General features: G+C 38.1%; 1 protein-coding gene across 1 annotated transcript in view; it reads left to right on the top strand.

Annotated features, from left to right (window-relative positions):
• CPA6 (carboxypeptidase A6) overlaps window positions 1-27,515 on the top strand; it is a 243,770-nt gene that overhangs the window by 75,378 nt on the left and 140,877 nt on the right. The window lies entirely within an intron of this gene.

Raw genomic sequence — 27,515 nt, 5'->3', positions numbered from 1 at the left:
CTTTCAAGAAAGAGACCCTGGTTTCTGGCTTGCAGGCGAGGAGGATCTGGATTTTGGTACCATTTAACAAAATGGAGAAGTGGATCTGAGGGAAAGATCAACTTCACTGTTGGATGTGTGTGTGAGATGTCTGGGAGACGAGGGGAAGAGATCATTAGCTACAGAGTCAGATATGTGGGCAGGAACTAGGAACAGAGGTTTGATGTAGAGGCATTATCAACAGAATGTATCAAAATAATGGGATGATGTGAGATTGCCTAGGGAAAGCATTGTGGAGTAAAAAGACAATGAGGCCCCGAGAAGAAATGACATTTAGAAGCAGGTACGGGAAGAGGATCCATAAGAAAAGCTGATTTCATAAATTCCAACTATGGTGCTATTCTTTTAACAACAATGTATTACATACCTTATTAGGTACTGGGCATGCCAAGATACACTAAAACTAATTACTCTTTGACCTCAGGAAGCTTCACTGCAGCTAGGGAGACAGCCAGGGAAAGATAGCATTACAATCCAGTGCTGTCTATGTAATTACATATGTATTATACTTGTGTGATAAATAACATGGTAGCACGTATGATAAATAAGGTACAATGGTGCCCTCGCTCTGAGTTAGATAGGAAAAGAGATCAGAGCAGCCTTTACAGAAAAGCCCCTTACCTGGGTGTTATAGGCTGAAAAAGGAATTCTTCAGACCAGCAAGGTGGGGAAGGGCTTTCATTGCAAAGGGAACCACAGAGACAAGAAGGGGTGAGTCAGCACATCACTCACTGACACAAAAAGGACTCTGGTGTGGCTGGAGAGCCAGCATGAGGGGTGGGCAGAGAAGGCAGGAGAGGAGGCTGGTGACCACGTAACTCTGTGCATGATGGGGAATTATTATAGGGGATCGTCAGAGCCTTAAGTAGCAGGACACAGGAATTCAGTGAATATTGATTTAAAGCATGAATACCTCACCAGATTTGCATTTCACAAAGACCTTTCTGGTGGCATTCAGAGAGAGTATATTGACATGAGGAGAAAGTGGAGTAGGTGGTCCCCTTGGAGGGCTCCTACAGGACCAGCTGAGCCATTAGAGCTTGCATGGAGGGAGGATAGAAGGATAGGGGACGCAAGGCAGGATGTATGCAAGAGCTGTTTAGCTCTCCTGGGTATTACCATTATTCTATTAAAAAAAAAAAAAATCCTTCTTTAGATCCTCCAAGGTTTAAAGAAACTTTGCTGAACAAATATTTGCTGAAGGCCTACTAGGAACTGTGAGCAGGTCTGGTTGTCGGAGATACCAGTAAGCACAGCACATGATGTGTGGATCCAGCCGACCCTTAGCAAGGAAGACAGGGGAGGAACAAACAGGTCATATTTACTGTTGACATATAAAGCCCATTTTTCTGATATTTCTCACCTTTTAGAAAAAGTAAGGAAGAATATTTTTTAAATCGTTGGTATATTATGTAGGTATTGTTTGTATATTTGGTTGGCTGTGTGTTTGTTTTTTTTTTAGGGTGTTTGTTTTTTGTGGTTTTTTTATTTTTTTATTTTTACTTATTATTTAAAAATTGTCTGGTTACATTTATTCTCCAGCAACATGTAATTGTTTTCTACAGATACGCTAATAGTTGGTTCCAACACATTCACAAGTCTATTTTCACAAAGGACTTAATGATATTTTTTTAACCACTGTGACTTCCTATCATTAAGGATCTCTAAAGTTACCTTGTTATTTTACTTATTCTTTTGGGGGGAAAACAAAAGAAGAGGCCTCTCTATATCCCCTAATCCTTCCCCTCTTGGTATCTTCCTGATCCTAGTCCTGATTTGCAGTCATGACCTTCTGGGCCATCACTCTTCCTCTTCCTAGTCTGAGTCTGGAAACACCATGTGTTTAAGCAAAATAAATCCAATGATAAGAAGTGGAGAGATGGGAGATGGATGTAGAAGATGGAGTAGTAGTCTTCATTTTGTGGTTTTATGTTTGAGAAGGTAGGAGGGAAAGGCATTGTATTACCTCAGTTTCCCCAACTCAGTCTTTGAGGCCAGTCTACTTGGAAATAGTTGCATAGATCCAGAGGTCTAGGCTCAGGGACATGTCCATTTGGCTATGGCACTCTGTTCTGGACCAAATAGAGAATACCACCAAGCTCATAAAGACCATCCTTGAAAACCCAAGGGTTGTCGGCCCAGACAGAACCTCATTTGTATATGGCATTTGACCTCTGTACAAAGAGCCTCCATTTCCATTCCCATTCAGTCCTCCCCAGACTCTGTCGTGTAGGTGAGGTTTCAGCATCTCATAGGTGACCAGACATCAGGGAGGTTAAGCGACCGAGCCAAGCCTTGAAACTCACTCTTGCCACCTCACCACGATGGCATAAGGTCATCACACGTAATGTCACGTTGCCAGGAGTCCTCGGAGTGTTTTGTCATGATTTGTGCTCTGTAAGTGTTACATTACAAATGTCCTTGATCCAGGGCTCACCAGTAATTGCTATACTGACCTTCAGTTCCTCTTCCCTGGCATTTGTGGGAATATTTGGAGGGAGAAGAATAGGATACTGGACACAGAAATGTCTTGAACAGAAATTCCTTCAAGCCAACTGTGTTTATGGTTACGGGCTTCATGGGAAGCCAAATGGTTTCTGAAGTCAGAATGCGCGAAAAAGTCAGCTCTGCCTCCAAATAATCTGGGCCAGGACAGAACATCCCAGCCAGCCTTTCTGCAGACTTCTTTTCTCACCCAACCCCATCTGTAGTCTGAGCAAAGGAGTCATAAATAATCGTCATAATAATAATGATAGTGATGATAGTAATAATAATTATTATTAATAATAATAATACTCCAACTGAACTCCAGAACTGTTCACATCGCTGCTTCTACAGAGACTTAGAAGGAGAATTCCAACACACATCAAAATCCATAAGCCTTATGGTAATATTAGTGTAGTATTTTATGTCCAGGAAGGGGGATGGATGAGAAATAACCTTGGAGAAAACAGCTAGGGACAAACTAAGGGAAAGATTCTGTTATAGAGGCTCTTTTTTTTCCATTTAAAAATATCTTTATCTAATCTTCTATTGATGGACATTTCAGTAGTTTGCATATTTGGCTATTGTGAATAGCGGTGCTGCAATAAACATAGGGGTGCATATATATTTTTCGAATTCGTGTTTTGGCTTTCTTTGGATAGATACCCAGGAGTGGAATTGCTGGGTCATAAGGTAGTTCCATTTTTAATTTTTTGAGGTACTTCCGTGCTGTTTTCCAAGTGGTTGCACCAATCTGCAATCCCGCCAACAGTGCACGAGGGTTATCTTTGTGAGGAGTGTAAATGTCTAAGTATTATGTTGCTTTGTATACCTGAAACTAATAAGAAGAAAAAAACAAATAACAAAAAAGGCTGTTTCTTCCTCTGTCAAAAAAAAAAAAAAAAACAACCTTTTCAGCAACTTCCTTTCATCTTTGCCAACATAAGCTCCTCAGCGCTGTCTCTCCGCCTTTTGTTTCACACAATAGTGGTAATTTAAAGTTGGGATTACAGAGATTAAACATTCCTTTTTAATGCTGCCATTTCTGAAAGTCATCCTGGTACCTCCCTGTCATTTCCAGCTGAGCTCATCCTCTTCTCTTTCTGGAGCTTCTGAACTGCATCAGAGCCAGACTCGGTGATCTCCCCCAAGATTAGATTGAGAGGAGGGTTCACTTTCTGCATAGATTCTGATTGACGTAGAACAAAAGAATTCCAGCAGAATCCAATATTGTTTTTAAGCAGTTTAGAGTAAGGACTTGAAATGTTTTTCATGGTCAAATATAATGGGGCTTTAGAATCAATCTCGAGAGGGGCCTATACCCTCATGTCTTCCCATCAGACTCCATCTCTCCTGATTCCTAACAGTTATGTATTTCACAGTAGGTATTATCACTCTTTACCTCATTAGAGAAAGTGAAATCACAGAATCCATAAATAATGGTAAAGTCAGATCCCTGTTATCAGAAATTTAACTGCTGCTCTACTTGGATGGTAGCAGCCAAACGCTTGCATCTGCTTTCCCCTCCGTGTTACATTTTATACAATAGGAGCACCAGCGTTCTGCTTTGTAGAATGATTGAATTGCATCACACTGCAATAAGACTTCCTGTTCCAACAAAGAACCCTCAGGCACATGGAAGGGCTAGCTGCATGGTTGAAACACTCCAGACGATTTTGGGTGTTTGTGAGATTAAATAATAGCCCTCTACCTCTGTATAACTTTACAATATTTAAGGAATGCCTGCATATTACCTAATTTGGTCCTACTGACAAGGCTATAATGAAGGGGCAGCATTACCCATGCCTTATAGAAAGATCACAAACGCGAAATCGTTTGCCTCGGGTTGCTCATCTGGTAATATAACTTTACAATATTTAAGGAATGCCTGCATATTACCTAATTTGGTCCTACTGACAAGGCTATAATGAAGGGGCAGCATTACCCATGCCTTATAGAAAGATCACAAACACGAAATCGTTTGCCTCGGGTTGCTCATCTGGTAACAGAAAAGCCAGTACCAGAATCCAAAGTTCAAAAACAGAAAATTAAATAGATCTGGCTGCCTCTCTTGGAATAAGCCCTTGAGGCCGGGGGTAATGTAGAAAAGGCAGAGGCCAGTTTAGATGTGTCAGAATAATTCCGTGATGCCCACAGGACCTGTTTGCAGCCTCACTGAGAGGGACATTGTCACCGATTTTACAGATTTGTGGCTGTCCTGTACAAAATGCTCTTCATCTATTGCCCTCAATGCTGCTACAACCCATATTACATTATAAACAGAAGAGGGATACGGTGTGGGGAGGAGGGAAACCAGTAGGATGTTTGTCATCAGGGGCCCTGCCCTCCTTTCATATTGCATGCTGCATGATATGAATGAAGGCATTCACATTCCAGAAATCTCCCTCTATTCCAGACTTCCAGAATCTCACATCTTAAATGTGGGTTTCTTCCCAGGAGCTGGTACTCATATGACAAAAAGTCCAAGATTGCATCGATTTTATTCACCAAATGGGGAAAATTAAGTACCTAGTAAGAAGGCACTGAAAAATACAGCCTAAAGAAGAGGTCTTGAAAAGTAAAGACCTTTATATAATCACAAAGCCATTAAGCTTCAGGCAAGTTCCTTTGGGGGAGACAAAGAAAAGAAGTAGGTTTTAGTTTTCGCCTTTGAACATAGCTAACAACAGTTCTTTGACTCTTCGGCTTCTGTGTGGTAATTTTAGACTGCTAATATTAACATCCTCTTCACTGATTATTCTTAATTAAACTTACTCCTGAGCCATTGTTAAATGCCAAATACCTGCATCCTCAGAATATTCTTCCAGAAGGCTTTGGCGTATAGGAGCCTGACAAGATTATTCTCCACTCCCACTCCTGCAGGTGGCCAGCACTGTACATTAAAATCTACCAAATTACCCCCAGCAGGCATCCTGCCAATCCTGTGTGCAATTTGGGGAAGAAAATTGGACAAGAGCATTGAAAGCAAGTGCATGTGGGATCATCTCTTGGTTTATCAGTGTGAACATTGTGTATTTTTCCTCACTGTGGAGCAGCCATGGATTTTTATGGTGCCTCTCCCACCATCAGCACCATCTCCCCCATCTCCCCAGCTCCCCAGCTGCAGGAGCCTTCATAGCATGAAGCAGTCAGCACACAGAATTCTTCTGGGGCTGTGATTAGTTCAAGGATGGGCTCGGCATCTTACTTGATCCAAATTTAGTATAGTTCAGGACACTTTAAGTAGTTGGAAAGGAAAGTACACCCTTCTTTTTGATGATATGGTAGATGGATATAAGGCCTGGGACCGCCACAGCCATTTTGTGACAGTAATGGAAGCTGGCTGAGTAAATAGAGGCATGCAGAGCTTAGAGAATTATAGAGAAATCAAGCTGGATCCCTGACCAAATTCTGCTAACCTATTGCTAGACTTCATTTCTAAGCAAATAATTTCCCGTTATGTTTCACTCTGACACATCTAAACTGGCCTCCAATGATGGTCAGTTTTCAGCAAATTTAGAAACAAAAGCATCCTAACTGATTTGGTAATTATGCAATAATTTTTGAAGCCCTGACAGAAGTGTTCCAGAATTGGTTATATTTCTAGAGCCAGACAGACCCACTGCCAAAACAGAAAAGTACGTTTGATCTTTACTTCAGGAGATGAACTCAAAGGCCTAAACTATGCAGACGCATACGTAAAGGCACCATATACATTTAGTAGAGGAAATAAGAAAGTGAAAAGTGTAGGTCCCAGGGTTTGGGGACTTTGCTGGCTCTTCGGTCACATGTGGAAATAATGCAACCCAGCTCCCTCCCTCTTTACACTTTACTAATTTTCCCAGCTTCCTTCAACTGGTGTTCTTCTTTCTCGAAGGGCTGTTTACAGTTTTGCCACTTTCCTTTTCTTTTCCTTAAATCTTCGTGGTATCTACCACCATTGCTATTCAAGGAGCTTTTTCTTAGGCTGAACTTAAACTTCAAAGTGGTTCTTGTTTCCTAGACATCCTCAGATTCAAAAGAACAAATCAGAGGTGATAATAGCTATACAGTTCTCATGTCAACCATTGCTTCTAGACACAATAAACAATTTTGGACAAATCACTAACAAAGTGTCCTTCTAAATGTCCTACTCAGTGTCCTTCTAAGACACTGAATAACCCTTGATAAAATTCAACCCTAATTGTATACAGATAATCATTACCTCAGGTTACCATTTCTTCATTCCTTAAAAGATAGAAATAATCAATCAAACATACTTCCTTAAAATTTAGCCAATTACTAAAAAAAAAAATCTGAAAGGAATAAATGAGATGATACATGTAAAGCACTTAGAAAAAGCTTGATAATAATAATAACTCAAAAACTATTGTGTGTAATCATAATTTATTATAGCTGGGATTAAAATAAATACATAAAATATTATAATCGAAAAGTTTCCTACATTCTGTTTAATTTGGGCAATTATTGTAAGCCTAATTATTCACAAAAATAGACAATTCCATACTCACATTGCATTCATATGTTTCCAATATGATTTGAAATAAATTCTAGACATCTTTTTTTCCCCAGTTTTGACTTTCTTTTTTAATTAAAGTTTATTGGGGTGACAATGGTTAGTAAAGTTACATAGATTTCAGGTGCACAATTCTGCAATACATCTTCTGTACATCACATTGTGTGTTCACCACCCAGAGTCAGTTCTCCTTCCATCACCACATATTTGATCCCTTTTACTCTCATCTACCACCCTCCTCCCCCCTTACCTTCCGGTAAACACTAAACTATTGTTTGTGTCTATGAGTTTTTGTTTCTTTGTTTGTCTGTCTTGTTCCTTTTTTGTTTTCAATTTTATATGCCACATATCAGTGAAATAGTATGGTTCTTGACTTTTTCTGACTTAATTCTAGATATCTTTGTCAACATCCCCCCAAATTTTTAAGTAAATATGGGAATTTAAAGGTATTAAAAATGTATGCCACTGTCTTAGTTGCTGCATGAAAAGAAAATTCAATGTTTGCACTCCCAATTTTTTCCCCAGCTTTATTGAGATATAACTGACATATAACATTGTGTAAGTTTAAGGTGTACAGTGTGATGATTTTGTACATGTGTGTTGTGGAATGTACACCACAATAAGGTTAGTTCACATATCCTTTACCTCACATAATAACAATTCTGTTGCTGTTGTTATGGTGAGAATGTCAAAGCTCTACTCTCAAAGCAACTTTCAAGTATATGATACAGTATTTTTAACTATAGTCACTTGCTGCACATCAGATCTCTAGAACGTAGAATTGGAAGTCTGCACCCTTTGACCAACATCTCACATTCGCCCCACACCCTCATTCCCTGGCAACCAACACTTGACTCTGTTTCTATGAATTTGGTTTTTTTAGATTTCACATACAAGTGACATAACACAGTATGTGTCTTTCTCTGTCTGAGTTATTTCATTTAGCACAGTACCCTCGAGGTCTATGTTTTGTCAGAAATGATAGGATTTCCTTTTTTATGGCTGAATAAAATACCATTGTATGTGCATATGTGTGTGTATATATGTATTGTGCATATGTGTATATAAGTATATGCATTCACACATATAAACACACCACCTGTGTGTGTCCATGTGTACATATGGATGTGTGTACGTATATGTGTATATATGTATATGCATACACATACATATAAACACCCCATATTTCTTTATCCAGTCACCCGCTTAGGCTTCCACGTCTTGGCTGCAATGAATGTGGGAACTTGCACTTCCAGTTTTTCATTGTGTGTTAATTGTACATCCACCAAGCAGCAAAACACAGTCTCCCCCAAAGATGTAAAGATCATTCACGTGTCACAATATGAGTGTATTTACCAATAAGAAAATTCCCTCCTAAACCAAATTAATTCATAAAAAAGAAAATCTCCAAACTGAGGAAGTATTTGACATGAACTATAAACAGATCCTGGTTTGTCTTCCCAGTTTCGTTGATTATATCCCACAACCTCTTCGATCACCTCTGATTTTTGATTAACAAATTAAAAGCTAATTTGGAAGCTGGCTCATAGCTTCCAAGGGAGCTATCCCACAGCTTTCTATAGCTGCTTCACCCCTTTTACACACCACAAGAAAAAACTTTTTCTGCGTGAAAAATTTCTAATACATTTCTTAAAATCTCTCATAACATTAAACCCTCATTAAAAGCCAGTGTCCACATTTTTCTTACCCGTGGGGCAGACACTGGATTGGCTCACTCAGCATCTATTCCAACCTCCTTCTAGTATGACTTTCTGGCCAGCTGAGGCTACGGAAACCCCGCATCCTTGCAGCACAGGTCCCACATGTGATTTAGGTTTCACTTGCTCAAGACTCAAATTGAGTAAGTGGGAGAGAAGCCATGTTAACAAAATTACATTCTGTATATGAGGATGTCTCGTGATTTGGCAGCAGTGTTATTTTCTACCAGACTCTTGGTGCTTCATGTGATTTCAACCGAAAACTCACATCCTGGTTTTACAAACAGAATGAAGGAATCACTGACGAAAGAGAAAGTCTGGCAAACAACTTCTAGGAGATCCAAATCTTATTTATGAGATTTCATCTAGTCTCTAAATAATCTCTGCAGGACCTAGATAGACTATTTATGTGAAATGGGTGTCATAGTTTAAAGTATTAACCATATGCTGATGACGCCTACGTTTGTATCTCTGGCCCCAGCTTCCTGCTGAGCCCCAAATTTGTACGTCCAACTGTCTCCTTAACATCACCATATCAACATCTAATAGCATCACAACCTTAACAGGTCCAGAAAGAAAGGGGGGGCTTGCTATTTCCTGCCAAGCCAGCCTCCAGTCTTTTCTACCTCAGTTAATGGCCAAGACGTAGGAGTCATCTGAGTCCTCTCTCCCCAACTCTCGTTCGGTGGTGTAATTTCAGCAGAGAATCCTGTGGGCTCTGCCTCTAACATATCCTGGATCTAGCCTGTCTGTCCCCCTTCTGTAGACCAGCCACCTCTTCCCTAGACCATGATGACCATCCTACTGTTCACCTTGCTCTACCTGCTTTGTTCCCTTCCACTATAGTCCATGCTGCACATAGCAGCCGGAGCAAGCATTTGAAAATATAAGTCAGGTATCATTCTTCTAATTCAAACCCTCTAAGAGCTTCGGTGCACGGAGTTTAAAAGCCAGAGTTCCTTCAGTGCCAACAAGGCACCACCACATAATCTGCCCTCGACGACATCCCCACCGCCTCCTCCTGTTTTCTTGCCCCTTTGTTCTCTCAGCCGCAGATGCACAGATCTCCTGGAAATTGCTTGCCAGACTTTCTCTTTCCTCAGTGCTTCCTTCAGTCTGTTTGTAAAACCAGGATGTGAGTTTTCAGATGAAATCACATGAAGCACTACGAGTCTGGTAGAGAACAACCCTGCTGTCAAGTCATGAGACGTCCTCAGACACAGAACGTAGTTTCAGTATCTCGGCATCTCTCCCCACTTACTCAGTTCTCAAACAGGTCAAGCGTGTTCCAACTCAGGGTCTTTGCACTTGGGGTTTTCTTTTTCTTTTTTTTTTCTTTTTCTTTTTTTTTTTTTTTTTTGCTTAGAGCACACTTCTATCAAATCCTGCCCTGCTGGCTCATTATCACCCAGGTTTTCATTCACAAATTGAATCAGAGAGCCCTTCTTTGATTGACCACCCAATCTGAAATAGCACCCTCCCTCTATCAAATTAGTTACTGTCAACTCACCTCTTATTTATAGCACTCATTACTATCCCAAAGGATGTTCCTAATTTGTTTACTAATTATCTGTCTCCCTCCCAGCTGACTATAATGTCAGCTGGATGGCAACAGAAAATGTCCTGCCTTATTATTATATCTCCAGCACCAAGAAAAATTGCAATAATAGATGTTTGTTTAATAATAAACTATTTTCCTTCATTCAATAGATCAAATATTAATATTTTTAAATAAAAACTGAGCTCCTCTCTTACCTTCAACAGGAATATCTTTCTTCCCTCCTCTGATTTTCTCCTGATAACTTTACACCACCACCAGGAAGCCTCTCTTGATCTGAGGAGTTACCATCTTCTCAAATAGACAACTAGAGACAGATAGCTAAGGAAGTCATCTCCCAACTTCTCTACTTGTGACCCCCCAAAAGAATTCTGGAAAATAATGTATCTTTTACCCATTTTTGTTTAACCTGGTATTATCAGAAATGCTTGGGAAAATTGAAATATTGTTCACTTTGTTTCATCTCTGCCAACACAACACTATTTGACAGAAAGGTGTTATCACATTTAGAATTTTCTTTAAACCTTGAAGCTGCAGATATAGCTCAATTTAGGAAACCATGTACTGTATTCTCTAATCGACAAAGGCAAATTTCATGGTCAAACCAACCAGCCAAATCAGACTTAGTTTCTATCAGTAAAGTCTGCCTTCATCTTTCAATTCATACTTCTGTGTTAATACACAGACCCTTCACAACACTCTTCCTTCTTTTGTTGAGCTCTAGGATGTATGAGTAGATAAGATACAAAGCTTGGACATAAATTTGTTTCCTGCACGAAATACGTACCTTAGTGTTCAATATGTTTGACCGATGCTCTCTGTTTACTCTTCGGGTCTCACCTTCCGGAGCAATGAGTTTGGCTGTTGATAGGTGATAAAGGAAGTGAAGTTGTTAGATGTAAATTGTCATCACCTCTGCTCCTCACTCTCTGATATAGCTGAATACAGATTTTCCCGTCCTATTTATAACGTCCTACTTAACCTCACGATAGATGACAGGAAAGTGCATGATGTCCTGACATCGGCTTATGATGCTTTGTTTAATTGTTGCTTTGTTTGATAACCCTAAGACCTTTTCACCCTCAGAGCAGTGCTAACATAAAGGGTGGGTTAAGATTTTGCCTTACATTTTGAAAAGTAGGAGGTGCGTGACTGTGAAGGATGGTGGGATGTGAAAGGAGAACTAGAATAGCAATTCCCCCTCAGCTATAGGGGCATTCTCAGGCAGATCTACTTTAGGAAAGAGTACATGTGAACGCTAAAGAGTTGGAAATTTATTCTCTTGAAAATATCAATTGCCTCATTCCCATTGGAAAGTCTCCATGTACCCCCAGGGGTGTGAGTACGCCAGCTTGAAGACAGCTGGAATGAGAAGCCCTGTTTCTTTGGGCTATTGCTGCCACTGTCACTGTTCCTGACATGTGCAATCCAACTAGATTTTGTCCCCTTGTTCACTGCTAGTTGATCTGGGCAAACACCATCCCAAAAGCACGAAAGTCCCCACAGTCTGCAATCTCTCCTCAAGCTCTGACACAGAGATCTGAACTTGGCACATTGAGCAACAAGCCCAAGGTTGAAAGAGCTCTGCCTGTGTAAAAGGCACAGAGTTTGCCTCGGTTCTCAGAGAATCCAGGACTTCGTATATCTGAGTTACCTTGCTCTTGGGTGTTGTGCAAGCTCACACACATCACCGGCCATTTATTTTACCCCTTGGATGCTTGCAGCTCCAAGCTGTGTTGGAATGGGTTTATAATAGCAACCATGCTCGCCTCAAAGTACCACCCCCACTCTCTTTCTGCATCTTGATATGAAGAGTGAATAATGTCATTTCTGCTCAGGTTGCTAAACCAGCTCTCGTTTGCTCTCTCAGGACAGGTGTTAGTTCTTTTAGCGTAGAAAGTCCACTTTGTTATACTGTTTCTCCTTCTGTGTGGTCTATGGACTTACCTGCTTTGGAATAACCAGGGATGCTTTTCACACCTGTTGAATCAAAATTTATGGGGATGGCGTCTGAGAATCTATATTTTTCACCAGTACCACAAGTTAGTCTTTCTCTCTGATGAAATGTTATATGTAAAAGGACACATATAACTATATATGTGGTGTGACAAATAAATTAAAACAAAGAGCTGCATGTCTACCACTCTGCTTAAAATAGGAAAAATTGCCAATGCATTTGAATCCTCCCATGTGTAACTCCTCCCTGATCACATCCCTCTTCCATCACCCCTTTCTAGGTTACCTCTATCCTTAGTTTTCATCGTTCTCTTGCTTTAAAAAAAATGACTACATATATATGCCTCCCTAAAATACAATTTCATAGTCACATTTGTGAAATTATACATTAGGTGGTCCTCTATGAGTTGCTTTTCTTAATATGCTTGCAAAATTCATTCACATTGAAGTACGTAGTCATCATTCATCTATTTTAATTGTTACAGAGAACTCCATTTTTTTTAGAGAGCTACAATTTATCAGTTCTACTGTTGATGGAAGTTTGGGTTCTTTCTAGTTTTGTTTTGTGATTATGGAATAAAGCTACAATGAGCATTCCCGTACGCTTCTCCTGGTGCACTTTTGCATAAGTGTTTTCAAGAGTGGAATTGTTGGGACATTGAGTGTGGACAGGTTTAATTTTTACCAGTTAAAACCCAATTGTTTTCTTCCAAAGTGCTATACCAATTTATATTATATTGAGCAAACATAGGAGCTTCAATAGCTATTTCTTGATGCTGTCAAAATGTAATTGAAAAACTAGTGGTTGTGAAATGGTGTCTTACGGTGGTGTAAATTTACAAATGATACTACGCATCTATTCATATTTTTGGTCAATTGTTTCTTATTAATTGCATACTCATATCGTTCACCTATTTTTCATAAGTAATGCATTTTTTCATATTGATACAAATCTTCTGATTGTTACTTAAATGTCTCCTCTCCATTGGTGGCTTGACTTCTGACTTTATGGTGTATTTTGATAAAAAGAAGTTCCTAATTTTAATATGAGGTCAGACAATTAAATTCACAAACTCATCCTAGAAAAAAAGCTACACACCTCATTGCTGAATATCATTACAGTCACCTTCGAAATACTCCCTTTAGGAAACTGTGCACCAATGCCAGTGCCTAGTCCATCCTTCAAAGTAATTTTGGAACACTTTTTCTGGAATGGCCATCAGAGCTGTTGTCATATTACCCTTGATGTCCTGAATGTCATCCAAATGTCTTCCTTTCAGTATTTCCTTTACCTTTCGGTAAAGAAAGAAGTCATTGGGGTCCAAATCAGGTGAGTAGGGAGGGTGTTCCAGTACAGCTATTTGTTTACTGGCTAAAAACTCCTTCACAGACAGTGCCGTGTGAGCTGGTGCATTGTCGTGATGCAAGAGCCTTGAATTGTTGGTGAAAAGTTCAGGTCATCTAACTTTTTCATGCAGGTTTTTCAGCACTTCCAAATAGTAAACTTAGTTAACTGTTTGTCCGGTTGGTACAAATTCATAATGAATAATTCTTCTGATATCAAAAATGGTTAGCAACATTGTTGCAACAAGTTCATGAACTTAATTGTCGGACCTCATATAATGCAATTAATGAAGCTTTATGATTTTTGCCTCTTGTTTAATAAATCCTTTCCTATTGTGAGGTCATGTAGATATTTTATGTCTTCTAAATCTTTTAAGGTTTGCCTTTCACCCTTCTTAGTCCAACTTGACTTAACTTGATATAACTTGATCTGGCTTGACTTGATGTGTATGTGTGTGTGTGTGTGTGTGTGTGTGTGTGTGTGTGTGAGAGAGAGAGAGAGAGAGAGAGAGAGAGAGAGAGAGAGAGAGAGAGAGAGAGAGAGAAAGTTAATTTCCCCCCATATGGATAACCAGTTGTCCTAGTTCTATTTATTCAAAAACCCATCCTTTCCCCGCTGATTTGCAACACTCCCTCTGTCATTGATTCTCTATGAGTGAGGATCTACTTCTGAATTCTATGTCTATTCTCATGCCAACTCCATACTGTCTTAATTACCATAGCTTTAGAATAAGTTTTGATATGTGTTAGGACAAGTCACTCATTTTATTCATCTTCAGAAGTGACTTGACTACTTTTACCCTTTGCTCTTCCAGTATAGTTTAGATTCAGCTTACTTAATTCCACATCAAAAACGTTGAAATTTTTATTAAGATGCACAAAACATATAAACAAACATGTGGGAAATTGACATCTTTACAATATTGTCTTCTTATACATGCATATGGGGTGTTTCTATTAGGTTGATGCAAAAGGAATTGTGGTTTAAAAGGTTAAAAATAATTACAAAAACCACAGTTACTTGTGTACCAACCTAATATTTAGTTAGATCTCCTTTAATCTCTTTTAATAAAATTTATAATTTCCTCCATGAATAACTTATATATCTGTTGTTACATGTCTTGCTAAGAACCTTATATTTTTTGGGCATGATGTATTTTTACATATCTTATGCATATTGATAATTTATAGAAATTCAAATGACTTTGAATTTTAATTATATATTCATTTACCATGCTAAATTCTCTCACTAGTTGTATAACTGTAGATTTTCAAAGTTTTCTATGTGGTTATTTATATCATCTATGAAACTTGACAATATTTTTCCTTCTGTCTAATTTCCCTGCCTTTTGTGTTTTGTTCTTATTGCACTGATTCTGTTGAATAGAAATGATCATAAGTTTCTTTCTCTTATTCTTGATTTCAAAGAAAAAAGCTTTGAGGACTTCACTGCTGAGTATGATGTGTGTAGAATGGAAAAAAATAATACACCATCTTACTTTATTTTACACTTCTCAACAATTTCTAACTGTTTCTTTCTGTATATATTCAGTAATTTTCTTAGATATACTTTCTTGTTTGCTCATTTTTCTTCAGCTGCGTCTTCTGGTGCACATGTGCATAAGTGTAAATATGCTATTTAACCTGCCCATTAAGTTTCTAATTTTATGTACTATATGATTCTATTCTAGAAGTTAAGTTTTGTCATCTTTACAGATTTGTAGACCTATGTAATTTATAGGTCATCTTTGCTAGTCATAGTTTTGAATCCCCTTTTTCATCTCATTAAAATATTAAATATATATGTTTACTCTACCTCAGGGGTTGGCTTATTATGGGCCACAGACCAAATCCAGCCCTCCACTGTTTTTGTAAATGATGTTTTATTGAAACACAATCATACGTATCTATTTCATATATTGTCTTGGTTATTTTCACCCTACAATGGCAGAATTGAGTATTGGCATATCTCAGAGATATGGCGGGTTAGGTCCCAGGCCACCATAATAAAGCGAGTATAGCAATAAAGCAAGTCATACTGTTTTTGCTGGCGGAGGGTCTTGCTTTCAATTTGTAAAAAACACATCTGTAAAGCACCATAAAGTGAAGCTCAATAAAACGTGGTATGCCTGTAGGTGCAATATAGACTGTACGGCCTGGCCACCTGAAATATTTATCGTCTGGCTCTTTACAGGAAAACTTTTCCAACTTCAGCTCTATCCGATAATTTCAACATCAGTAGGCTCTATGGGTCTTATTCTGCTCTTTGTTGTTTCTACTGATTTTGCTCATGGTGACTCATTTCTGATGTGATTTATAATTTGTGATAGGGAGCTCATATTTTCTGGAACTTTATTTGTAGAAATTTTTTGAGGCCTGGTTTTAAGTTCGATTTTTCTAGAAAGGATTTTCATTTATTCCACTAGAAACCTAGGGGCAAGTGATGTCACTGGTCAAGATCCCCCAGGAAATGAACTCTGAAAAAAGAAGGTTTTCATGGAAGCACTTTATTGGGGAGTCCTCTCATCTATAAAAATCATCTGTAAGCAAATGAAGGAAGCTGAGGATAGAGAAAGAATTGAACCACCACCCAGTTACAACAGCCTTCTTGGGGAACAGTAAAGCTGGCTTGGCCCTTCAGTACATTTCAAATGAAGGCAACGGGTCCAGGCCTTAGTGCCACAGCATAAACTAGTGTTTGCATGTGGGCTGTGCCTGGGGAGGGGTCTTAATCTTGGGTGAAGCAGTTCCCTTTAGCTGAAGACAATGCCTTTGGATGGACTCAGCTGTGAGCCATCAACCGGGTACACTCTGTAGCTGGAAGAATGCAGTTTGTAGTTTTGGGGGCCACAAGGTAGTTTGAATTTCATTCCTAACCTTACTAGATGACTCGCTTGTGTTTTTGAATTCTCAGTGATGACAACATTTTCTCCTCTACCCAGAGGCAAGTCCAAGACACAAGTTTCCCTACTCTCTCCTTTCACGAGGCATGTTTTTCTAGTTATGTTTTCACTGAGGTTGTTATCTTTACGGCTTTCTCTGAGGGTCTCTGATCTGAATCCCACCTTGCTCAGACTCTGGGGCATCGGGAATTATCAAGGTGCCCGTCAGCCAGGGAGCCACTGGCCTCAATGGTAACTTATCCCAGTATCTTTGGCTTCTTAGATTTAACCTTACTCTATTGCCACCCTACCTAGGCATATTAAAAGACACACTGCACACAAACATACATATTCCAGTATTACTAAGTGTTTCATCCTGGAAAGTGATTTCAGGATAGTTAGCAAAACAAATTATGCTGGTAGGTAGATTCCCAGGTGAATTTTACGTACATTCAAATTTCAACAACACTAAACTAATATGTGCCAATGGCTATCAGTCTACTGGGGCCCAAATCTTTTTAGTTTCAAGTATCGAAGTCCTTCCATATTGTCCTCTCTGATAATCACAGCTAAACCTGTTTGATACATGTAGTCTATGTAATTTATAAAACATTTATCACAGGCTACCTTATATTACAATAATAAGGTAGGGTGTTATTTGTGTCTTATGCACCCAACTAGATCACACATCTTTGAAAGTTGTTCCTTTAGACTTTGTAACTCCTTTTCTTTTTCCTCTCCACCAGGGACTTTCTGTATAGACATCTGTTGAAGGAATGGGCTGTTCTCCATTGTGGTAACAGTTTTTTCAGGTTGAGTCCTAATCTGACATACTACAAGAAAGGACTAAATTGAAACATCATATAATGATTTGACACAATATATTGAGACATAGTGAAGATAACATCTTACTGTAAGAAATTAATTTAATGGCAGTGTTACATTTTATTCCTTTATCCTCTCTGACCTGTGCTAGAAGGAAGAGAGGAAATTCTCAAACCTTATAATGGAACTCAATTTCAGAAATTGAATAGATGATGCAGTTTTCAAAATACCATTGCAATTCAGCTCAGCAAATATTTATTGACCATCCATTATGTGTGAGATACCATGGTTTCAACCTCTTGAGAACATTTCTTTTATATAGTGAAGTACGTCAATGAAGCTTTGTAACAACTGTGTGTTTTTCTTTTCTATGCTATTAAAATAGTGCAGCAACAAAAGAGAAGGGGAAAAAAAAATACAGTCATCACTTCTGCCCAACTTTAATCCGAGAGTGAGGTCTAAATCTTCACGTCCTAAGTAAACTGCCACAGGGAGCTTCTTCACTTTCTGAGTGTTTTATATTGCAACTATAAACCATGACCGAAGAGAGGAGAATCCATTTAGCTCTCCAGAGTATTCTCTGCCAAGTTATCTCTTATTTATTGCTTTTTAATGAAATTTTTCATGTACATCAAAACACAATCCTTCAACAAAAGAAATGTTCCTTTGAAACCCAAGCACTTTATAATGTAGAATCTACATGTGAACATTAATTTGTTTCTAGATGAGATTACCTAACGAATTTCTTTGTGCTTGAGCAGGAGTTGTTTGGTTTTTTAAGTCAGTGCACATCCTATTATTAACTATTCCACCAGATATAAGCTCTCAAAAAATTCAGCAAATATATTAAATGGTTCTATTTTTCTTGACACTATGAGATGGGTTTAGCTATTGAGCACCCTAAATCTTCCCTTCTGGAAGCACAGGCAGTTTTTTTTGTTTTTGTTTTTGTTTTGTTTTGTTTTTTTGTTTTTTTCCAGTGGCCATCAAAATTAAAAAGGTGTTTTGGAGAAAAGTATTCTAGAAAGAAAGAATGCTAATATGTGTTTTCTCACCTGCAAAGGCTTTGATTTAACAGTACATGTGTTTATTTCATTAGTCTTTCTTATCTCATTCCTTGAAAATAGCCAAACTAAATAAAATTACTGTTATTGTGCAGGGTGCTTTTGGTGACATGGGGGAGACAACATGACTCCACAGAAAAGACATTTTTTATATTAAGTAACAGAAAGTTTAGAGGCAGGAGAAGCTCCAAGGTTGGTTGATTCACTAAAACTACTGAAGACCCAGGTTCTTTACGTCTCTTCACTCAACAACCCATAGAATCTGCTTCACCCGAAAGGTCATTCCTTTCATAATTGACGGCTGCCTGTAGCAAGCAAGGTTACACATTTCCTTGTTTATGTTCAACAAGAGAGTGAATCTTTTCCCCCCAAACCATGGAGAAATAATTCTTCCCTTAAATTTGGACCAATTTATAACATATGTTTGTCTCCAGACTAGCAAAAGTTGCCGGGGATAGCTAACCTCTGATTGGCTGACCAAGACTTATTCCTAATGTGGGAATAGGGTGAATATCTGAGCAAATCAGTCCTGTTAGGGTTTAAGAAGGTGGAAAAAGGATTTGGAGAGGCAGTCAAAGGCAGCTACTACAGTCATCTAATCTGACACCTTCTGAAGAACAACACTAGAAATCCCTTTCTACATCCAGATAAATTGTCCTTAGAACTATTAAAAAGGTGAACATGCGTAGCTTGTACCAACATAGAGAACATCTATGCAGGACTTTCTCTGAAATTATTTTCCCTTTTTATTTTAAATAAAGTATCCTATCTCCCCAACTGCTATTGTAGGAAATACTGAGACCATCTAACATGCGTGTTTCTCAGATTCCAAAGTGCTGCTGAGAAGAGAGGGAATAGTAAGCCCCAAATTAAGGAACTGATCAATTATTAGATTCAGATACCTATGAAACGGTCAAGAAACAAAAACACCAGCAACAGCAACAAAAAAAGATTAATTTCTATCCATAATAAAATCACATTTTATTGTTTTTGATGTTCATGGTGAAACACCTAGAGAAGCATCTGCTTTCAGGGCTTTAAGCTCTAAAGGACAAGAAAAATATTTGCCTGTAGCAGTATTAACAGTAGCTGCTATGTATTGGGAGGCTGGAATAAGGTAGGCATTTCTCAGATAATATCTCCCTGGGAATATGGCGGTATGCCCATTGCAGGCTGGGACTGCTGCATCCCTAGCACCTGCCACCAGGATGGCACATGCGAGGTCTGACAATTAAGGTGGTGAACTTCTTGCAACAATGTTGCTAACCATTTTTTATATCAGAGGGATTATTCATGGTGAACTTGTACCAACTGGACAGTTAACCAAGTTGACTATTTGGAAGTGCTGAAAAGGCTGCCTGAAAAAGTTAGACGACCTGAACTTTTCGCCAACAATTCATGGCTCTTGCATCACGACAATGCACCAGCTCACACGGCACTGTCTGTGAGGGAGTTTTTAGCCAGTAAACAAATGACTGTATTGGAACACCCTCCCTACTCCTACTCTGGCCTCCCATGACTTCTTTCTTTACCTAAAGATAAAAGAAATATTGAAAGGAAAACATTTTGATGACATTCAGGACATCAAGGGTAATATGATGACAGCTCTGATGACCATTCCAGAAAAAGAGTTCCAAAATTGCTTTGAAGGATGGACTAGGTGCTGGTGTCGGTGCATAGCTTCCCAAGGGGAGAACTTCGAAGGTGACTGTAATGATATTCAGTAATGAGATATGTAGCACTTTTTCTAGGATGAGTTCGTGAACTTAATTGTTCGACCTCGTATGTAACCCTAATAAATGTAGGTGAATAAAATAATTCTCACAAAAAATCATAAGTAACAATATATTGGGTATTTTTCCCCCTCTATTTAAGGATAAGGAGTCATTAGCGCTAAACGTTTAAGCAGTTTGGTCAAGGGTGCACAGGAAATGGTGGAGCTCAGATTAGAATCCATCATTGATCTCTTCCCTAAGTGAAGCGAGAAAAAAAAAATGAATCAGAGAGGATAAATCCAGTAATTCAGAGATAGGAATGAAAAACTAAATTATCTAAACTTTATATGTTCTTAATACTAGAGCATTTGTTAGGTTTAAAAAGACATGCTTCAGATACATGAGATGATAGAAATTTACTATAAGGAAATACAAGGAATGATAGGGACTGTCCCCAAATCGGGCCCCTGGAGCCCAAACAATCATTCATGCCAAGAGCATAAAATCTCTGCTCCCTGCTGGAGAATTGTGCCATTATGGTATCTTCGCTATTACTTGTATTTATGGCCACTGCTCCTGATACTACCACTAACTGATTTTTTTCCTGATTTCTCAAGTGCAAACTCCCAAAGACAGGATCTGACTGGATCAGCTGTCAGTCACTATTCAGTAGAATGAGCCTGACTGGGAAGGATTCACATGTCATTCCACTTTACGGTCCAGTGACTGCCTTAAAGTTCAATATCAAATTAGATGGGGTCCCAGGGGAAAGAGTGACACACAGTACACCAAACAAAGGACTCCTCAAAGGAAGACTGCGGATAAGTCATACAATTAGAGTCCGCCCAGGATGTCTGCTACACATAGTCTCCTCTTGAAGGAATCATATTCCTTTTCCCATTCAACGTAAGAGAACATGGAGGATGGAGTTGATGCAGTCAGAAACCCTCAAAATATAAAAAAGGGATAGAGTGAAAAAATGGTAAATATGTGAAAATGTAACAGGAATATCAAGCATCTGTATAGGCCATATTATGTGTCAGGCATTATTCTAAGCACTTGACCTGTACACTCATTTAAGCCTCATGATAACCCATAACTTAAGTACCAGTTTTCCCAATTTATAGTCAGAAGGACTGAAGCACAGAGAAGTTGAAACTTTGTGCAAGATCACACACTTGGTACCAGAACTTGCTTTCAAGATACAGTATATGCTTGAATACCCTGTCATTTGATTTAATACAGATAACTGAGCTTTGTAGACAGAAAAAAAGAGGGAACTTCTAGGTGCCAAACATTTTGGGGAGAAAAAAACAAAGCTAAGGTGGAAAAGAAAAGCTGATGCCTCATGGTCCTGGAACTCAGGACATTGAAAGGGTGAAAGGGGCCCTCACGGTTGAAGCTGGCAATGGGAGAAGTGAGAGCTAGAAGCAAGTCTCCACGTGAAGCAGGGAGCCTCAAGATGTCAAGAAAACTCCATCCTCCAATTGGAAGAAACTGAAGGAGGTTTTAGTCTACTAGGGATTTTTGGGAGTGGGATCCCCGTACCCATGAAACGCAGATGCCCCAGGCCCCTACTACCATATTTCCCCAAAAATAAGACCAGGTCTTATATTAATTTTTGCTCCAATAGAAGCATTAGGGCACATTTTCAGGCGATCTCTTATTTTTTCATGTACAATAATTTACATTTATTCAAATACAGTCATGTCATCATCTTCTGGAACATCGCCATAACATACTAAATGCGTCTGTCTGGCTGACGATCTTAACTGGGGCTTATTTTTGGGGTAGGTCTAATTTTCAGTGTAGGTCTTATTTTCAGGGAAATGAGGTATAATGTGTGCTCCTAATTCACATTCTGCATGATAATAGCAATTGCAGTTAAAAAACTGGCCCTGGACCCCTCAATACAAGCTCTGAACCACGCTATAGAGACATTTTCACAACCCAGGATTCCCACAGAATAAACCAAAATGTATTGAGTGCCGGCTTACAGAGTTTAGATCTTAGTGAGAGATAAAGCATTGAGCAAGTAATTACATTGAGGGTTATGATAGTAAATGTAAGAGTGTTGGGAGAATATTGGAACAACGTGACTGAAATCATCCAGATATAAAGGAATAGCTCTCTGGGGACATAACCAGTAGCTGGGATCGTCAGGGTATTTATTAGTTTGCACATACTGTTGAAAATAATTTCCTGTTGGTTTAAGTTAATTTATTTTCTCACATTTCTGGTATTAGGTGTCTGAGATCAAGGTGTCAGTGTGCTTGGTATTTTCTAAGGCATCTGTCCTTGGCTTGTAGATGGCCCTATACTCTGTGCATTCTGTACCCAAATTTCCTCCTCTTATTAAGATAACCAGTCATATTCGATTAGGGCTCACCCTAATGACTTCATTTTAATGTAATTACCTCTTCAAAAGCCCTACTTCTGAATACAGTGACAGTCTGATAGACTGGGGGTTAAGACTTCAACAAATGTGTTTTGAAGAGAGACAATTCCGATATCCACACTTAAAGATAGGCAACAAAAATCTGTTAAAATTAAAAAAATAAAAATTGTAAGAATAAAACCACACATATTAGGTATTATAATTAATATGAATAAGTAAATTCTCCAGTGAAAAGTCAGAAAGTCTCTTACTGGATTTTAAAAATTTTTAATCTAACATTATGATGTTTCAAGAGACACATCTGGGGGGAGAAAAACATAAGAGATAGGCAAAACTGTGCCAGCCAAACAAGAAGAAAGCAGTAGTGGCAATCATACTGGGAAAAATGGAATTCAAGATAAAGAACATTAAATGAGCCAAAGACGAATTTTTCTAAGAATATTATGTTTTGAAAAAAAGTCTTATTCCATCCAGAAGACATAGTAGTCATGAGCACTTATATAGCTACATATCATCATAATATATGGATCAGAGTTTTTAAATTCAAAAATAAGTTGACAAATCCAAAGTCACAGCAAGTATGTTAAAGTCTATCAAAAATTGTCAAATTTAGTGCATCAAAAGAGAAGATCTAAATAACATAATTAAACATGTTTAATAGCTTTTTGCAGAATTTTTAACATTCTTCAAAATAACTGTTTGGTAAAGAGGAACTAAAACTGAAATTAATCAACTACTAGACCTGAATATTAATAAGACTATCACATATTAAAACATGAATAACAAAATAAACCTAAAGAAATAAGTACAGAATTATTAGAGACAGAAATTAATGATATCTACAAAAATAAATAATTGATTCTTTAAAAAAACCCAACAAAATAAAAAAAATCTTTGGAAAGTCTCAATAAGTACTTTAAAATAAAACACAAATATCATTAGGATACAGAAAAGGGACAAAGCTACATATAACGATAAGATGCCTTAAATTATAATATCTGTTAATTAATAGTTTATAATAATATATTTTATATAAGTGGGTGAATGGTTTTCCAGTATGTGTAATTACCAAAATTAACTCCAAAAGCCCAGGAAAAGACTCAATAGACCAATATCCACAGAAGAATTAAAAAGGTAGATATCTAACCCCCAAATACAAAACATTTTTTGAAAAATGAGAAGAGGGGGTGAAAAATTGGAAACCTTGAAAAATTTTGTGTGTATTTTATGAAACAATCAGAAACATAATTTCTGTGTCATTCAAAATGTCAAAGCATATTACAAAGTGGAAAATTTCCCAATCAATTCTATGAAGCTGGCATAGTGCTGCTACTAAAATCATACAAGAGTGATTCAAACAGAACATTTTCTTAAGTCTATAAAAAGTTTATTTTAAGAAAAATAGCTGTATGAATGTAGGCAAAAGGTTCCAAAATAAAATATTAATATTAGCATATAGATTCCAGCTGTTTATTTTTAAAAAATAGTATTTTAAAACCAACAGATTAAGTGAAAAAAGCAAATTTGTGTTTGAAAACATCATAAAACAGACTGGTGTGTGTGTGTGTGTGTGTGTGTGTGTGTGTGTAAATGCAAAGAAAAGAGTCTGGAGCGAATCACAAGAAACTATCAACAATGGCTGCCGGGAGAAGATGGAAGGTCGAGGTTGGAAGACAATCAGGAGGGGAACTTTGTTATTTCATATCCACTGTAATATTTTGATTTTTACAAACACGGATTTCTTTGTAACTGACAAAGAAATTTAGAGCTTAATGATGGGATCAATGGTGAAAGGTCCTGCCAGGAACCAGAGGACAAATCTGGAGCCTCACATTCATGTCTCGCAAAAGGAGGCTGAGGAGGATTCTCAGGTTGTCCATGAAGCAGAGCTGTTCTTCCTTAGGTGTGGCGCAGTGAAAACATAGCAGTCTATGGGGTAGCCAGGCGTCAGACCCAAACAGCGTGGTCTTAGAACTTTAAAATGAGAAGGTGGCTGGGGTTCATCCCTCTCACCTTCCGTGAGGATACTGAGGCCCAGACAGAGTGTAAAAGTTGAAGATGGTGTTCTCTTGCCAAATTCTCTTCTCTGGGGGCATAATTCTCATTACACATTTAATAATACTTTTTAAATTGATTAAATTTATTTGCTATGATCTCATCCCTGATAATATTATCTCATCCATTATTAATCTTTATGTACAGTAGGATTAGTAATCTACGTGAGGATTAGTGATCTAACTCCAAACCAAATGTGAGGCTAGCATTATAGCAACACCCCCTCATTTGTCCTGTGAGGCAAGGGGACTAAATCTAAGTATGTCGTGAATAAATGAATATGTATTAGGTTGGTGCAAAAGTAATTGCAGTACTAAAGACACTCATGAAAGAGGACTTCCGGGACTGCTTCAGAAAGTGGCAGAAATGATGGGATAAGTGTGTTTGGAAGAAAAAGAAGAAAATTCTGAGGGGGAATATTGTAATAGTTGGTTTTTTTTAATTAAAAAAAGGAATTGTGGTTTTTGCAATTATTTTTAATCTTTTAAGCCTCAATTACGTTTGCACCAACCTAATGTAATTACTGGGAGATTAGTTATCTGGGATATCCTACTGCCTCTATACGACATCCTTGAACTGTAATAAAAACACCTGTTCAAACAAACAAACAAACAAACACCTGTTCTGTTTTTCTCTGACAACTTTATATAGGTTGCATGAGTTAGAAATAACTAATTTCCAAATACCTAGTCAGCCCTTTGATTCCCTCATCTTTATCCCAAAGGGTAGTCAAGGGGTCTTCAATTGATGTTGCCACTTAGTGGTTGAAAGCAATGGATGAATTACAAAGAGAACCTCTCAGTTCACCTCCTTTGATAGTTGGGCACAACTAGTTTTTCCAGATTCCAGTAGCTACTTCACTGCCTGAAACCTTCCTATTTGTAGTACCGAATTACTTGCTCACCACTTCAAAAAAACTAGCTCTCAGATCTAGGGAGAGTGAGCTTTCCATTCGGTGAGACAAATTGGGTCATCGGGGATCATTTGGTTTTACATGCAGAATAAAGAGCTCTGGTTGGTTTTGGCTACTGACAAGTCTACCACTATAATTTATTGGCTTATAGAAAAGAATGACATTTCATAGGTTTTCCTAAATAGCTTTCCTTGTTCTCTGTTCTTTGATAAGTAATCAAACAGTAATGAACACATTTCTCAAGTCGCACCTGAGAATTTCTACAAGCTAGAATAAAGTGATTTTTTTTTCTTTTTAATGAAAATGGCAAAGTTGGGTTGAGCAATCAGTTTCAGGGTTAATTTTTTTTTTTTTTAATCTTCCCATGGTTGTAAAACGACTACAGATTGCTTTCTTTCCACTCTTGAGGAGCTGGCAGGACCCCAATGGAGGTGTTTTCCAGCAAGCTGTTAGGTGATCCATTCCTCAAAAACAACCATATCACCTAGCAGAATTGTCTTTCTCTACAAGTATTAGATTAGGTCAAGTAGGAGAGGCTGGGATATGATGAATCCAGGAAAAGCAAAGGTCAGCGAATTGTGTACCAGAAATGAAAGAGAAAAGGTGTAATTATGTTTAAATTCTAAATGTCATATTTGGAGTTGTATTACAGTGACTTGATGATTTTTTTCTTTCCCTCTACTTCTTTTTATTCTTTCCAAAGCGGGGGAGGGGAGGGCAATGATGACACTGTGATTTTGAGGAAACCAAAGCTACAAAGCCAGATTGGGATAGTAGTGCCTAAAAGCACTAAATTATCCTCAACATCCAAGGGCCTTTTAACTCCTAAAAGAAAGAGTAACAGGATCATTTGAAATAACAAAGCTAAAGTGATTGGAAATGAACATACAGCCCTGAAAAAACATTGTCCAACAACTCTCCCTATTACTCTTACTTCACCTAGGAAACTGCCATTATCCAAGTAGTAAAACCATTGAAAAACATGTAAACTCCATCCTTACTCCGGTACACTTTTTGGGTTGGAGATAGAAGTTGTGGGTGAACTGCTAGAGTTTTTGTTTTGTGCTTTACATAAATGGTATTAATGATATTCTACTTTACCTTCAGTCATTGTCAAATGCTGTAGAGGGTTATGAAAACTATTTATTCCTGTTGTACTTCATTTAGATTTTTCTTACATTTTCCTCTAGAAGCCAAGTATTCTCAATGATCTCCTTTATACCAATCCATTAATAAATATTTAATAAGTGTCTACTGTATGCAAAACACACTGACAGTTTTGATTATTATATACTAGAGTTGTGCTTCCCAATCTGTGCTCATCATGACATAACTAGAAAATGACAATACCTGTCTGGCACACCTGAGGGAGAGGTCACCACCACAGACGACTCCCTGGCTGATAGCGTGACACCTCGAGTCTTCTTAGGCAATTTATGATCTTTACTAAGAGACGCTTAGAATGTGTTCAAATATAATTTCAATTGCAGTAAAATTTTAATGACTGCAAAAATCAATTTAAAATCATTATTACTTTAAAATTTTTCTAGCCATCAGTTTCGCATGGCACACCTGTAAGCAACTCTTGGCCCCCCCAAATTGGGTCTCACATGCCAGAAGTAAGCTCTGTATTAGAGAAGTAAGAAGTTCCATAGAAATGGGCTTATCATTACTGTTCTCAATGTGGGAAGAACCCAAACCAGAAACGTTCCATAGTGAATGGATTCTGTATATCCTCTCATTGAAAGTCACACTCCTTTTAAGCATTAAGTTTTAAAACAAGAGTGTTTTTTTCTTCTGTCATCAAGAATTTTGTTTCTGGGTATCCGCTCTGAGGTATTCATGAAAGTTCTTATTCCTGTTGCTTCTGTGTTTTTGACCTTTCCCTGCTTACATGTTGTGTTTGCAATTTTCAAAAGCGGATGAAAAAAACAAATCGTTTTAAGATGGGGAAAAAGAACAGTGTAATCAGAGTAACAAGAATCGGATAAAATACTTGTTGGCCAGTCCCAAGTTTTATTTTTTTTCTTTTAACATGCAGAGGCAGT

Source organism: Rhinolophus hipposideros, assembly GCF_964194185.1.
Source record: "Rhinolophus hipposideros genome assembly, chromosome: 13".
Lineage (NCBI taxonomy): Eukaryota > Metazoa > Chordata > Mammalia > Chiroptera > Rhinolophidae > Rhinolophus > Rhinolophus hipposideros.
Note: the sequence above shows the minus strand (reverse complement) of the source record. Positions and strands in the feature narration are given on the sequence as shown.